Source organism: Urocampus carinirostris, chromosome 2 (genome assembly GCF_059441175.1).
Source record: "Urocampus carinirostris isolate Australia breed hairy pipefish chromosome 2, RoL_Ucar_1.0, whole genome shotgun sequence".
Taxonomy (NCBI): Eukaryota; Metazoa; Chordata; class Actinopteri; order Syngnathiformes; family Syngnathidae; genus Urocampus; species Urocampus carinirostris.
Window position 1 is genome coordinate 12,131,972 of NC_142350.1, and position 17,339 is coordinate 12,149,310.

The 17,339-nt window shown below is 38.5% G+C and overlaps 1 long non-coding RNA gene across 1 annotated transcript; it reads left to right on the forward strand.

The window, feature by feature from the left end:
• The first annotated feature begins 77 nt into the window (after nt 1–77).
• LOC148371062 (uncharacterized) lies at nt 78–17,037 on the forward strand. The gene is made up of 2 exons (XR_015849756.1): nt 78–310; nt 16,776–17,037. It is a non-coding gene; the product is annotated as an uncharacterized LOC148371062 (long non-coding RNA).
• The last annotated feature ends 302 nt before the right edge of the window (nt 17,038–17,339 follow it).

Genomic DNA, 17,339 nt, shown 5'->3' on the forward strand with positions numbered 1-17,339 from the left:
AACTACGTCACCCCTCGTGGAAAGCCACAAGCTAGTTGAAATTACAATTTTATTTAAAAAAAAATATTGGTATTTGTACAAGTTTCTTTAACCGCATGCAATTTAAATTGAGAAACTCATTCCACCTTTGCGACGTTTCATACGGATGCAATTTGGGTTGAGTTTGTTATTATTTTGCACGTGCAATCTATATGACATTTCTGTCCCTTTTCTGTAGAATTGGCTTTTTAACTTGATGGCTACCATCCTGTATAATCCACGAGAGTCAAAGATTTACAGCAACATCTCTGAAATTCAGTCAAGATGCATGGTAGGTGTTATCACGGCACTCTGATCCCTTAAAGGTGGTGGTGTATGTCACTTCAAAATATTTTGGCTGAAATCATTATTGCAGATCCTTTTGTTTGGCGAGTGCAAGTATGTGAAATACTTAGAGCGTTTGACTAAAATATTCCTTTTTGTTCTTTTGGGGGGTTTGGGTTGGCATTTGGACTGAAATTAAAACATAATTTTTCTTACTTTTATCAAAACCACAACCATGCACACAATATTTAGCTGTCACTGTTACATACTATCTTTGAGTATAAAATAACATTCGCTGACAGCTCTATTAAAAGTTTGACAGCTATAATCGTCAAATATAATCGCCATGTTTTGAAGCATTCCGGTCTTATCCTTTTCTCCTTTTTTTTTTCGCAAAATTTTCCACATCTGGATTTTCATGGTGGTTGCGCTCCACGCCCATGTTTTCAAATAGAGGACGTCATCAAAGTTTTCCAAATTTACGTTAGGTTCGTGCAAATACATTTTGCAATTTCGAGGTTCTCTAAAATCTGTATGTCAACAACATTCTGCATTGAAAATAAATATTTACCTTACTAAATATGAAAAATCTCCATGCATGCATACAAAATAAATCTGTTCATTATTCAGTAGTACAGGTAATAGTGAATTTATCGTTTTTCCGAGTCAATAAAGCAACATGCTTAGACAGTCCTCAGATTCTGAATTTGCTCCAGATTATTAACTGTCAAGGAAACGTGTGTTCGAGATTTACCAGTGAAAGCGTGTTATAAGCTTAAGAGGCATGTTTTTTATACCAGTCTTTTTGAACCAGTGTGCTGTAAGATTTTGTCATGTATGCAGCAGGAAAATGCCCAATATTATCTTTGCAAAAAAGCTTGACATATTTCAAAATCTTTGATTTTTTCCAGCAATAAACTGAATAACTATAGCATTCCTCCATATCAGTAGGTGGCAGTAGATTACTATGTTGTTTTTTAACTTTGTCGGCTCATGAGGTGGTACAGTATATTCAACAACTTGTCTTGTTTGATCAAGCTATATAAAGTGCACTGCAAAAAAATAAATAAAAATAAAATAATGTATAAGTCTTGCACATAGATTAATCAATCAATTAATACACCGAAGCCATATCCCCCTCGTGGGAGGTTTTCTACCGTCAAAAACACACATTGACCAAACATTCATTTCCCTTTCGCTTTTCCCAACCTGACACTGAACAATAAGCCCACAGAGCAAAAAGGGGTGAGTTGCTGGGCCATGCAACCCTTCATCAGGAGAAAGGCTGACATCATATAATGGTTGAACCCCTCTGCATCATATGCGTCAATATCAGTCATTCTTAACAATCCTTCACAATTCACATCCCTAGCACACACCCTTGCATACATTAAATTAACCAACTCCATCCCTCAAACCATATTTAGGCCTTCCTCTCATTCTATTTACCACCACTTCTGCACTACATAGTCTTCAGGCAAACAGCCTTCATCCATTCTTCCTATTTGTCCGAACCATCTCAGAACTTTTTCATCAACCCTCTAAGCAAGCTCTCTCACCACACCAGTACTTCTCCTAACTTCCTTATTCTTTAACTAATCCAATCGTGTCACTCCAGACATACTATGCAAGCATCTCATTTCAAAGACATTTAACCTATTACGCCCATTGACTCTCAAACCCCAAGCTTCTGAGCCGTACATCACTGCTGGTGCTACCACTCCTTTATACAATCCTCGCTTTGCATCCATTCGCAGATCTCTACATTTGAACAATCCCTTAAGCACACCCATTGCCTTGCACCCTTCGCCCACCCTCTTTTTCACATCCTCCTCTAAATTATATCATCCATAACTTATTCATTTATTTATAGAAAACATTTTTGTCCTACTGGCAGTTTGTTTTTGTTCCAGAAAAACGAGATCAAAATATATCCAAATTTTAAAAACGGGTTAAATATGCAGTAAACTCCAGAAAAATAACTGCAACATTTACATCCTGAGTGACGATGACCACAAATGAAAAGAAACACTTTATACTGTCAATTCAGGCAACATCATATCTCGGGATAAAAGAAAATGTGAAACGGGTGCCCGGGCTTAACTTTTAAACATTTTTTACAGATGGTTTGCCTTGAGATTTTTATGGATGAAGAAAGTGTGCCCTGGCTCAAAAAAGCTTTAAAAACGCTGCCGACCTTAATGTTTCCACCTTGTGCAATGACAAGAAGCTTTTAAAGATGACAAAAAGACAAAAGGCAATTACCTACAGAGAGATTAAACCTAAAATTACCTGCATAAACTTTGCTGTACGGTTTTAAGATGAGAGGCGGGAGATTTAAAAAAAAAGATAATTTAATTCATTATCCGCTAGGATTTGAGTGTACAGTATGATCCTACTGCTTATTTTTTCTTTTACTTTCTGCTCTCGCTGCGAATGTCATTCAATGTTACAAGAGGTTTTATCTACTAGATTAAATGAAGTGGTACCATTGAAGACATCTTTGGTATTTTTCACTCTGCACAGTGTTAAACAGAATAATTTAACATGCTGTTAGGAATCTTTACTGTTTATAAACGGAATTAAGAGGGTGCTTTAAGATTTTACTGAATGAGTAACCACACTTAAAAGGCAAGTTAGAAAGGGATAAATAAAAGGATAATTTGACACTCAAATCAAATATTACAGTTTGATTGGAAACACATCGTAGTAAATATTTGATCATATAACTAACTTATCGAATGGAATGCTTTGTATTGGCAAACAACGATTTGTTATTTTCTGTTTAAATAAAGTTGTAATTCAGACAAGCCCTCCGTTCATCAAGAGCAATCAGCGAGACATTGCTTAGAAAACCAAATCGCTCCTTTTTAAACAAAGGCTTCGTTTTGACTCCACCCAGTGTGATTGACAAAGGAAAATAAACATAGACTAGACGAGTTTTACCTTTCCCATTGCAGTTTTAAAAGGTTACTTTGATGCACATTTAAATCGAGATTTGAGATCTCCTTTTTATATCGGATGTCTGTTGATTGTATTTTGTTATTGTTTTCTGACTTTCCTATTTTCTGTGTATATTTACAAGTTATTGTAACTAGTTTGGAGTGTCGAGTAGTTGCCCATTTTCATGTTCCTTGCCACTTAGCGTCAGACGGCACGATGTCGTCAATCTTTATTCTTTAAAGAAAGAAATATATTTTCCTTCCACTGGCCTTTTTCAAATTGGAGATGATCAAAATTGTGTTTTCTTTGCTTATTTGATGGAACCCTTTTGTCATGTATTTGAATTGTCCGTGACATTTGAAGGTTTTATTCTGTGACTATAAATTATGAACCGAAAACAGTTTGAGGTTGATTCTAAATTCTTATCAGTGTGCATAAAACTAAACTTTGCGACCAATAATAGGTTTTCAAACAAATTAGAGAAGATGGCCAGTTAATCTGAAACAAAAATAAAACTGGGTTTGTTAACCCAGGTTAATCAAATTTAGGATTTTCTTCTGACAACCTTAAACAAGGGATGCCAACCTCTGTTTTTTTCTGGGGCTGGACTTTGTCAAAGATTGTCAACTTAAAATCTTTAGCTTACTGTAGTTTTTCAGTATTATGCTTTATCATTCAGCCTACTTTAGTTGTGTTAGATTATTAAATCAGGTCGCTAAGTATATTATGACCATCGCATGAGTTTTGTAGCTATCTCAAGTTTATTTATTCATCACATCATTACTTTGATAATCACATTATTCATTTAGTTGTTGTAAATGCACATCATATTTATCCACATATTTTAGTGAAGTATTTACTTGCTGTATCCTTTATCATTACTTTCCCTGCAATGGTCTTTCGCCTTCAATTGACATACAACCTCTAAAATCCAGAGGTGTGAAGTTTTAACAAAAGTCTTCAAAATCGTCTCTTTTGCCTTGCAATGCAAGATCCCAGAGGTGCCTTTTAGAGTTTCATGTTCCATTTTGCAAATCCACACCCCTTCCCTATAAGATAGTGGAAGAAACATTTTTGCATGCCTTTTGGGGGAAGCGCACTCCTAGCCTTTGGGTGGGAGACGCGTCTCCATCGATTCGTCCAGAGTGCACTTTGATTTTTATCATTGTTTTGAAACTTTGTGATAAATGTCCTCAACTGCATTTCTCTATGTTTTTCTAAGTCGGAATACTCGGTCTGGTCCCCGAAAAGAACACGCAGCGAGACATCGGAATGTCTTTTGTAGCATACCCTACTTTTTCTAATCATGGATAACAAAGGTTCTTTTCACAGTATAAGACATTTATTTACAAAGAATGGGGCAACAATAATTGTCACGTTGACATTGAATGTATTAAATGGTTTGTTGCAGTTCAGTGAATGTAGTTTTACACATAAACTAATTCACCAGGCTATACTAACTCAAGTGGGAGCTATGAAAAAAAAATTGTCACCCTGATTTGAAATGAATAAAAAATAAATAAAAAACAAGAGTTTTAGCAATGCATGGGCTATCAGATTAAAATACTCGAGATCAAACTACGTAGTCGGTTCGGGCAGCTAAAGCTGTAAGTATATTTTTTACTGCCTTCTAGTGGCCAGAGGGAGCATTGGGTTTTTATTTAACTAAAAAAAAACAAATCCTTACATTTGATAGAAATGACCTCCATCCATCCATTATCCGCACCGCTTATCCTCAGTAGGGTCGCGGGGTAGAAATGACCTACAGAACCAATTGTTTTTTTTTTACATGCTCTGGAATGAAATAATCAAATTGTCTAAGTCTGTTCTGCGGGCCGTAGGTTTGACATGCCCGCCTTAAACCAAACCAGATCGTTCTTTTACCATAGTTATGTTAAATGTTAGCGATTGTCTTGTCCATTGTTAATGAAATAATTGGCTATTGTTACAATTCTTTTTTACTCTTGTTTCCTCGATTCATTTTACCAATGTTCAAACTTAGAACTAGTCACTAGTTTCTTCCCTATGCCTATTTGCACGAGGGCAACAAATGCATTTTATTTGATTCCTATAGGCGAGACGCACGGTATGAGGAGATTCATCCCCGTCCCCTATCCACAAGGTGGCGTGCTTGTGTCTTCTTTGTATGCATGCTTCTAACTTACGCTAAAGTCTTTTGTGTCCTTCCTTTCACAAACACCATTTGGCTCTGAAACCACTTGGGCTATGGGATGACTGAGTGGTTGCTGAGTGGGTCGTTCTTTCCGCACACTCTTTTTCTCATAAAACAGACACACAAACACACACTTAATGCGTATTTGCCTCCTGACCACTCATAATGTGGAAAGGAGACATTGAAGCGGATGCCTGAAGCCACCAATGCATCAAGGCCGCATACACAACCATTTAAAGGTTTGGGGTCTCTTAGAAAAAATCATTTTCTTTGAAGGAAAATTGTTATTTGCGGGGAAATAAATGGTTTAGGATTTGCTTTTATTTTGGAAAATTATGTTTTACATGGGCGGCACAGCGGCTTAGTTGTTAGCACAGGGGTCGGGAACCTTTTTTTACCCAAAGGGCCATAAAAGCAAAAGCAAAAATGACAAAATTCAACAAAACTGCCAAACCTGCTCTCCAGACAAAAGCTAATTGATTTCATTGAGTGACGGTTACAGGTGACATTTTGTGATTAAGGGCTGTACCAATAAACATGACTTAACGTAATGCCAGAGCCTGTGTCCCAAATCAATATAAATATACCACTTTATTTTTATCTTTTAACTTTATCTTACTCTTGCAAGTACTTAACAGTGTTGAGTGCTCATTTTGTCTGACATTTTTTACCACATAGTGGTTTAAACAAGGTGCAAGCAAAGTTCTTCTGTAAAAAATTCACAAAATACTGCAAACAAGGATACCAATGTTATCATCTTCTGTCTTGCTGTTGGTCACCCCTCTCGATGGATATGACCAGGGTAGACAGATAGATGGATAGATAGATTCAACTCAGTTTTTTTACTGAATGAAAATTTTTGTACCACTAGGTGGCAGCTAATATTACACACTGCCCCTTTTAACCATGAATTTAATTTACTCTATCTGTTGTAAACCATCCTTTTATTTCATAAATTTGAGAAGTGGAATTATTTTCTGGATTTGGGTCGCGGCTTATAAGGAGGGTGGGATGGTTGGTCATCAAGTCAGACCAGTTGAGAGCTACTCGTCTACGCTATCTACGGCTCACAGCCTGGTATCTCTTATTACCCATAGTGCACAGGGCCGTGCCCCAAAAACTCTTGTCACACACGCTTCTGGCAATTGCTGCCGCATCGACCGTACATTTGCATTCGTTTAAGGCTGGCTGGAGCTGACAGGAACTGACTGTTGGACCAACAACGAACACACCCTAAACACACAGTATAAATAATGTACAGTAACACTGACAAACAGCACACATTCATGTAAGCACAAATTATTCATGCTTTTCTTTCCTGCAGTATTTTGTGTAGCTCAATAGTTGAATACTAGGCAAAAATACATGAGCTATCATACAAATGTATTCTTTTTATATATAAAAAAAAATCATAGGTCTAGAAATCGGTAGTTCCTTGTCTAAGGTCGCTGCGATGTTTGTCTGGTCAACTTGCTGCTACACTGCTCTGTGGCACTGGTTTTCGTTTGCTTTACACAATACAGTGCCATCTACACAATAGGGCTTTTAAAAAATGATTGACAAAACCAAGATTACCTCTAGTAATATGTTTCCTTTTAAAGGAGGACCATGTTTGGTATTTAGAAACTCATCGTGGAAAAAAACCTCCATTAATTAAAGAAAAACCAAAAACAATTATATTGATTTGAATAAAAGAATGCATGTAATACATAAGAACACCCATTTTTAAAAAAGTATTCGTTTGGATTAGAAATATGCATTTATATGACGTAACATTAGGTTGGCCATCTTGCTGCTCCTGGTATCCCAAAAAACTGGAGAAAAAAAGAGATGAAAAATGGAGCAATTTGAGCATTTTGAGTCTTCGTAGTTTGTATTCTTCCTTGTGTTTTGCAGCACTCCTTTTCGATGGCACAAGACAATACAGAAATATCCATCTGATCATATTCACTGCCCCTTTAATGCTTAATTACCAGCATTTTTACTAAAATCTAAATCTCTTTCCTTTAGCAGCTTTGATATTGAAATCCATATCTCGTATATTTTCCACTGTATCTGCATTTGGCCATGCTCATCAACATGTGTAATAAAACTTTATCTGTCTTCTTCTGTGGTAAGAATTGGCGTCTGTCAACAATCTTTCGACTCGCTGACACCAACTCCTGGCTTAAGACATCATTGCAACCTTAGCTTGCTCATGGTGCGCGAGCAAGTACGTGCATTTCTTAGATGCGCTCGAATAAATTATTTTTTTATCATCTTTTTGGGGGTTCGGGTCTACGTTTGGACTGTATTTTAAACAGGCGTTTTCTTAATTTCACCATTTTCATGCTACATTAACAAAAAACTGCGGGGACGAGCATGAAATTACTCCCCTTCGTCCCCCCATTCCTGATTTCTGCGAGTGCCGAACAGATTTGCTAAAAGTAAGATAAAAACACATAGGTGCAGTGAAAAGTGAATTCTAAAGGCTCATTGAACTCAGTTAGAAAGTGTCAAGGACACCTGAAACAACACATACAATCTTCGAGGAGTCTAACTGAACCTGTTGTTTTTTTTCTTAGTATTATTTTGCCAAGGCAAAGGCCGCGACCCACCGAAAAGGGGTCTGCGACCTGCTTTTGGGTCCGACCCTTGGGAAACACTGCCGTAGACAGGGGGCGGCAGGGATGCGGAGTCCGTCTGGTTGCTAGGCAATGCGGCTGGCGCCAAGAGTGGATATGATTTATAATGGCCGGCATCGCTGTCTTGCTCTCTCCATTAGTTTCCTCCGTCGTTTCCTCCCTCTCACTTTTCCATCCTCTGTGGCTCGTAGCCTCGGCCAACCTATGCGTCCATTATCTCAAGACTTCCTTCCGCTGTCAATCCGGGCTAATATTATCGCTGATGCCAAAAGAAACTCCCAGCATCTATTAAGCAATTGCCCGAAAAACACATTTTAAGTCTATTTCCGTTCCTCCCCCATTCGCGCTCGTCTAGATGCAACTTCTGTATTTTCTGCACTATAAGGCGCACCAGATTATAAGATGCACTCCCAAATAATGGTCTATTGTGATAGTCTTTGCATCTATATGGCTCGCTGGACTACACGGCGCATATAATTAAAACTACAGTAAGGGTTGCAGAAAAAAAAATACTGTATCCGTGCATTGAATGATCAGTTGGAACATATCACTTTTTACAATTGCATGTCACGGGAATCGAGCACGGATCACGGGTGTGTGGGATCCCGATCCAACCAATACATCACTAGGGATACAGATGACACATGAGAAGGCACTACGTTTGATCTCATCACCACACTATTTTTACGATGTTATATTGGGTCAGACAGTAAGAATATTATGGGTCAGTGGTACATAAAAGGTTGGGGACCACTGAAGTACGGTATTGTTTTGCAACTCGCGATGTCTTAGCAAAGCACGGGAGATTCAGATTTATAGTCAGGAAAACAACAGCAACGCCAACGCCAGAAAGAATGAAAATTCCCAGCAACTTCCAGCTATTAAGCAATTGTCGTAAAACGCATTTTGAGTCCATTTCCGCCCGTCGGCTCGTACTCGTCTTTACGCAATTATATCGATCCGGTAACTTCGGGACGTGCACGCGCGCCAGTGCCGGTTCACATGACCACGCATGAGCTGCAGCTACATGAATGGCTCATATTGATTCGCAGAGACTTGATCCGTCCCGCCCTCGGCCTCGGGGATATAATACAGTGTGAGGAAGACGAGGAGGGGGAAAGGGGGCCGTTGGAGGCCAGGGAACAAAAGCGAAAGAGGAAAGTATGGATGTAATCGCCAGGGAGGTGTTTGATGTAAATGTCGCCTCCAAGGCCTCCCGTCAGCACCTACTTTATATACATTTGCGTTTGTTTACTTTGATATAAAAAGGAGGTATAGACGGCCGAGTAGGATTTGCTCCCTGAGCACATTCACTCTTTAAGATATTCGTAGGGGGAAATAAATGCATATGGCATCCACTCAGAAAATGGCAACTTTTGGTTTTGAAGAAGTCAACTTACCCAGTAGCATTGCACTCAAAGTGTACAGTATTATAATTCAGGGGTGGGCAAACTCAAATTGGTTTGCAACATTGGCCCATGGAGAACGATTTTTCTCATGTATACAGGCATACTTACACGTTATATTTTTATGTATATATTTACATATATTTGCTTTTTAATAAGATTTGTCTCATCAAATTAGTATTTAAATACTCACACTTAAAGCAAAATTATATATTAGGTCTGTTTTAATTTGATATTTAGTTTTTTCATATTCCTGTAGTAGTTTGTTGTTATTACTGTTTTTGGAGTATTTCTGTAGTGTTTATTGTAGTAGTGTTTTGTAGTATTTCTGGAGTAGTTTTTTTATTTTTATTATTTCTGCAGTACTTTTTAGTATTACTGTCGATGTATTTTGTAGTATTTATGTAGTATTTTTTGTAGTAGTCTAATTGTTTTTTCGTATTTTCCGTTAAGAATGAAATCAAAATAGTATATTAGGTCTTGGTTTTAAGCACAAAATTTTATATTTAGTTTTATTATTATTTCTTCAATACTTTGTAGTATTATTGTGGATGTATTTTGTAGTATTTTTGTAGAATTTCTGTATTATTGTAGTAGTAGTTGTTTTTTTCGTATTTTCTTTTCTTTTCAGAATGAAAGCAAAACGAACGAACGAGAGGTTCCGGACGATCGTTCCTAAGTTGCTTCAGGGCTTTATTTTGTATGTTTATGGGTTTATATAAGTATGTTTAAGGCTTGTATTAGTAACCTGTATTGTTCTTTACTAAAAAATAAACATTTATTAAAATAATATCCTCTATAAAGATAAATAAAGTGAGGTTTCACTTTTGGGACTTGCACTTCAAAAGGTCCTCCTCCGTAGTAAAAGGTGGCCAAAAAATAGCCTTCCGATCATTTTCTCAACCGCATCAATCTTTCTTATTCCACTTTCATTTCAAAAGAAATGGCTCGTCTCCTCTTTAGACTTTACTGCAACGATATCGAATGGATGCACGAGATATTAAACAATAAAAATGTCAAAGTTCTTATCGCGCTGGAGATACAGCGCTGTATGTTTACACACGACCAGTGACAGGAAGAGGAAGTTGGTGGATGCTGGGTGAGCTTTCACAGCGCCACACGCTGGTATCAGCAGGAAGAAGCACTGCAGTGCTCTCCTCTACTTGGAAAAAGGTGCAAACAATACAATATCTAACTGACAGCAATGTCAGGATATTGTTGACGTCCCGAATATTTTTTTTTGTATATACCGTTTTTCGTAAGTCGAATGGTCGTAAGTAGGGGAGCGTCTGTACTTCTTGGCTTACAAAGTGTGTTGTACGTTACTGAAAAAAAGACTTGCACTCCATATGGATGAATGCAACTATTTCATTTACTATAAAGTGACTAACTTTTTCACAGTGGTGCAGAAATCAACCAAATTTATTAATTATTTAATCATTTATTATTCAAGGACACACAATTTACAGGCACGTATTTTTTTAACAAATAAAACTTCTGTACTTTAGAAATATTTTCTTTTTACAAATAACTCCTGTACTGTCAAAATAAGTTTGCTGTTTTATTACGCAAATGTATGAATTAAAGATCCACTTCACTTTACCTGTGGCCGTTATGGAAAACTTTATTTAACCATATGTGGCTTCTGAACAGGTTTAGCCTGTGGAGAAGTGCAACTTTGTTGGCGATAGAAAGCATCTTCCACTGTTTAGCCAATCAGAATGCATAACACAATGTACAAATAAAATCCACAAGGCAGTGAACCACCCATGACCCAAGCGCGAAGTAGCAAAGTGTCTCTGTATTCATATCTTTTAGGACGACTTTACAGTTTCTCAAGTCTCTTAACATTTGTCTCTGGTACCGTGACTATAAGTACTGTGATAGTGACATTAATATGATCGCCTTTTTGTGAATGTCATCTATATCATCAGTGGTCTGTCTAGTGGTTAGGATTTGGCGGTCTCAACTATTTCTCTTTGCATCCAATGTTTTGCCATCGTGATCAGCGGTATTTGATCATTGCACGAATACAATAATATACTACCGTAAAACCTTGTTTTTAACGCGCCCCCAAACTTTAAATTCCCTATTATGCAAAAAAACCTGAAAAAGCATTATACACAAATAAATACACTGTATGAATTCAAGGCGAATTCGAAAGGACACTTATGGATTTAGACTTAAAACCATAAATAGCACAAACAGTACCACAAATGATGATGCTTTTGACCTCAAAGTCCCACCGTATTAGCGTGTACTGTATTCGATTACATTACCTTGCAGTATTTGACTGGGAGGAAGTCAACGATTGTCTCTTAAGTTGTGCAACCACAAGTGATCGAGCTGGACGTTCAAACAAGAGTGCCTATATTTCAGTCCCCCTCCCCCCCAGCTCTGCCTGACTTCCAGTAAAAGGGGGATAATTTTAGAGCGATAAAAACCCAAAGGATATCGAGGGAGGGAAAAAACACACTCACAATAAAATGGTCCCTCATTCCCTGTTGCAGTGGTCGGACATGTCTACCCTCTCGAGACGTCCTACCGTAGCTGATTGACAGCAATTTTCTTTGTTTTATATATCAAGTAAATCCAGCAACACTGAAACTCAGATTTATTGCAAAACTGAACTTTTACTGATGATATATAACGAGAGTTGGCATGCATACATTCACTGTGGGATTAGCATGGTCAGCAACTATTCTATGGTTAGCACATATGCTAGAGAGGTACCGCAGAAAAACACACCAGAAAACAGTATTTGAAGCAGTGAAGGAGTCAAACAAGACTAAATTATAGCAAAAATCCTAAGTACTCATCACTTTCAAATGATAGGAAGGACAAAAACTTGCATATTTCCCAGGAAATTACGCATGCGCGTTGGTTGGACATCTCATTGGGTATCGAAATATTTTACTCTCTGACGCCATTTTCTGACAGTAAATCCTTTCGTTGCATGTGCAAGTATGTACATTTCTTAGAATTCTTCCTTTTTCATCTTTGTGGGGTTTGGGTTGACATTTGGAATCTATTAGAAACAGTCCTTTTCTTACTTTCACCATTTTCACGATTATTTATTCTACGACATACAAGAAAGCAGCAAGCATGCACGAGACATCTCTGCTCCCCCCGCCTTCTTTACTCCAGTGAAAGTGACCGGAACACAAAAGTAAGATAATAAATAAACATATAAAGGCTTTTTTGGGGACAAAATTCCATGAAGTCTCAGAATTTGTGAAAAGGGATCATGCAGAAAAAGTATTGACAGGTCGGACTATCGCTCATTATGATGACATCTGCCTCACGAATTTCTGACCGATTGTCAAAATCGGCAAAAGCAGACGTCATTTGACCAGTTTTTCAAGAAACCGAGGCAAAAAAACTCTGCTGAGGACCATTAAACAAAGAGGCCAGTTAAAAGGTAAATGAATATGTTTTTATTATTTCCTTTTATTATTTGTTTCTTTTACATTATGTACCTCTCGTTTTATGTTTATTGTGAGGTCATCTAACTTTCTTTGTTTTATTTCTGATGCTCTTATGATTTATTAAGAAAAATATACTTTTGCGGGGCTTGGAACGGATTAATGCATTTACATTCCCGGTTACAAAGCTACTCCTGGAACGAATTAAATCCGTGTGGAGAGGCACCACGTTGGCACCCCGGCGGCGCAGTGGTTAGCGTTTGTGCGACACAGTTCTGAGGTCGTGAGATCAAACCTTCCTGTATGGAGTTTGCAAGTTCTCCCCGTGCTTGCGTGGGTTTTCTCCGGGCACTCCGGTTTCCTCCCACATTCCAAAAACATGCATTTCAGGTTAATTGGCCGGTCCAAATTGTCCCTAGGTGTGAATGAACAAACGAATTGTCTGTCCTTGTGTGCCCTGCAACTGGCTGGCAACCAGTTCAGGGTGTCCCCTGCCTGCTGCCCGAAGATGACTAGGATGGGCTCCAGCACCCCCGCGACCTACTGAGGATAAGCGGTGCAGACAATGGATGGATGGACGGTATGTCAGAAGTTCCTGGGGCCAATCATTTTTCACTGCGCTGTATTTTTCATTTTGCGGGGCCGAGGACCAATATACCCAGTGGTTGTCGACCACTTCCTTACTGCACCTGCTGACCTCATAGGATCAACTGAGATGGTTTAGTGCTGAGTTTGCGGCTTCCTCACCCGCTCACACACACACGCACACACACACACACACACACACACACACACACAGACACATCCACATGCATATACAGGAATGCATACACTTTGTCTAAAAGGCCTAATGTTTCCTGAAGAGGGCCCGGCACTGCATTAGCTCCGGATGTGGGATTGATTTAGAAACTGAAAGCCCTTGAGTGTGTGTGTGTGTGTACACTTGTGTGTATGAATATGTTATGCATTTCTCACTAGATGGCATTTAGTCTATACTCACAAGCAGTGTTAATGCGTTACTGAAAAAAAGTACGCTAATTAGTTAGTTACCCGTTACTTCAATTAAGAAGTAATTGCGTTACCCTCCCAGATTCTCATGGATCCCTGAACTGCTAGTGTCATCGGGCACCACTCCCTGTGGTGTGTCTTGGTCAAGAAAAGCCTGGCGGCGCCCATCCTTCACCAGGTTTTTGGGGCTATGCCTTAAAAAAGCCACAAACAAAAGAAAAAAAATCCAGCGCTCTTTTACAGTTAATTCTGTGCTCACGTTTGCCCCGTTGATTTCCTTGTTCCTGTATAAGGCACACCCATATCAGGGTGGTAACAAGTTACATTTACTTGATTACATTTACTTGAGTACGTTTTGGAATATTTTGTACTCCTTGGAGTATTTTTAAATCACTATACTTTTTACTTTTACTTAAGTAGATTTGTGAAGTGTTTCCGTAGTGTAGTGGTGAGCACATTTGCTCAACACGCAAAAAGTCCCCGGTTTGAGACCGGGTGGAAACATGTTGGCCTGGAGAGGGATGAGTGCCACCGGGCTGTAGTTATCCAAGGCACACCACAGGAAATGGTTAAAGGATCTACCCACTCTTCCACCCACCCAGATTTGTGAAGAAGAAACTGTACTCCTACTCCGCTACATTAGGCTACATTGAAGCCATTACTTAAATCCCCTCCACGTAAGTACGCATCTGTTTGTCTCTGCTAAGGGGCATTATTCATTTATTTTGGGACCCAAATAACCACCAGGTGGAACTTGAGCAGGGTTAGTAATGTTTCTGTTTTTTTTACTGTATTAAGTACGTTTTCATTTAACATCTATTCATCCAGATATTTTTTAATGTATTTTTGATGGAGGCATTTAATCGAATTATTTATGTATTTAGGGGACTTATTTCAAATTGTATGGAACTTATATAAAATCATGTATTCTTTTATTTTTTGATGGACACATTTTATTGATCCATATAGCTATCTTTCATTTAAATACACAAATAATTTGACTATATATATATATATATATATATATATAAAATACAAAATGAAAAATATACGAAACAAAGCCTTTTACAGCAAAAGTACGTAACGTCATCGCCACAGAGTTTGTACTTCAACAAAAATACGAGTGTGTTCATTTTGACCATGTCTGTGTATTGTCTGTTGATATCCTTGCAACATCCATTGCAGCCTGGTCATCCTGGAAGGGGGATTACCTCATTTGCGAATCCCTTCTCAAGGTCTCTTCATTTTCCTTATGCTGAGGTTTTTTACTTTTCCTTGCCCTAATGTAGGTTTTAGATCAGGTGGTGTCGTAACAGTCTATTGTCTGTGCAGCCCTTTGATAAGTCTTGTGACTAAGAGCTCTACAAACAAACATGACTTGACATGCAATGCCTTTGTACAATATGATACTCAAAATTTTTTTACAAGTGATTTAGGATTTAGTATCAGGATTGTCACATGCCATGGGGGTTAAGGAATCTGTGAACCATGAACTGTATGCACAGTGTATATAGTTGTAGCCTCACACACACATTATAATATATATATCCACCTAGGTTTCACCCAAACAAAATAAGTACACAAACTTAAAATTACACACTTTTATTTTATTACTGATTGGATAGACTTTGCTGATTCCATGATTGACAATGAATAAGATGTTGCTGCTTTCGTTTTTTTCACCAAGTTCATTTTTACTTTGGCTCAAATAACTATTTGGATGACTTTTTTATGTCTACTTAGTATTATTCTGTACAATATTCATATTCTGAAGTAACAGTAATTTTACTTAAATAAAATTTTGGTTACTTTACCCTCCTCCAACCGTGCCCCTCCCCACACGCTGCCTAACATTTGCTACTGGGGTCACATAACCAAAATTGCACATTTAAACTGAACCCCTGATTTGAGTATTTATAAATCCTGCTTGGGTGTGAGTTTATACGGTCGAGAGAATATCGAAATATCAGTAGGGTGAAATGATGAGTCCTCGTACCGTATACTTGAAACATAGCCACCGTAACTGTATTCAGTTGTATTTTGTAGGAAGGTATAAACACGCCAACCCTTCTCTAGATCTAGGACTTAAAGTTGTGATGCTGGCGGAAAGAGGTTCAAATTTTTGACGAACCGTCAAAGAGCAGAAGACAAATTAGCTCATTTTCTGGTTTCGAAATGTAGCTTTAATGTACTGTGTTGTAATAAAAGTTGTTACAAATTGTTATCGACTACGCAATACAGTAATCATTATCGGGACACGTTATTGCGTCCCTGGGTCGCGTTCCTTTGTAACGCGTCACTCCCAACACTGCTCACAAATATAGTGCCTTGCACCAGTATTGGTCCCCCCCCAAAACTCATTACCATGTATCAGGTGTCAAACTTATGGATAAAAAAAATCAAAAAATTCTAAGAATCAACATGTGAGACAAGATTGTGAATAGAAACCAAATGTATTCAACATCTTATATTGTGCTAACAAATACAAAATTGAAAGGTAGGCGTTGCAAAACAATTGGCCCCCTTTGAGTTTATAATTTCTAAAACCTGCTATGGCTGTGATTCCTGCTGCACATCTTTCTGGGTATGGCTTATACTATTTTATATCATATTTGCCCATTCTCCCTTAAGAACAGCTAAGGTCCCTTAAAGTTTTATGACGATTGTTTGTGCACATCATTTTTCAAATATTTCTACAAATGCTCTATAGGATTGAGGTCTGGACTTTGGCTTGCCCATTTTAGCACATTTATATTGTTAAGGCCTGGTCACACAGCCTTTTGCGTCTGTATCGCGGGTAAAAGTTTGCGATTTTTTTTTTTGCCCGTGGTTGCACGCGGTAGAAAATGCGCAAAATTGTCTAACCCGCTGTTTATCCGTGGTATGAAAACAGACGCCGGCAACTGTTCCGCTTTCTCATCGCGTCAGTTCCACGTCCTTTCCGCGTGTGGACCACGGGTATAAAAGCTGCCGAGCCGAGCTGTAGAAATCATAACCGCTCAAGTAACAGTCCCGTGAAGATCAAGATTTCAAGCTATGGCACCGAAGAAGAAGCCAATATGTTATTATTGTAATAGTTTTTCATTTTTATTTTATTATCTTGTTATGAAATGAAAAGAAATGTCAAGAAATAAAAATGGATTAAGACGAGGTCACTACGGTGACGGGGATCCATGTCCACCCCTTGACGTCTCGAGCACAACTGACGTGTGCTCGGCAAATCGCGCTGTATATACGCGGAGAAAGGCGTTTGACCGTCACACGCGTTACACACGCTAATTCACGTGATAAGACCGCGATACAGGCGCAGAACAAACGTGCTATGATCGTGCTCCACCCGCGATTACCCGCTAAAATTTCGCGTCCCCGCGTGTAACCACGCCCTGGCCGCGGCCGTAGCACGTCGTTCCGCGTCTGTACCCCGTCATTACCTCGTGTGTACCACGTGTGCCACGTA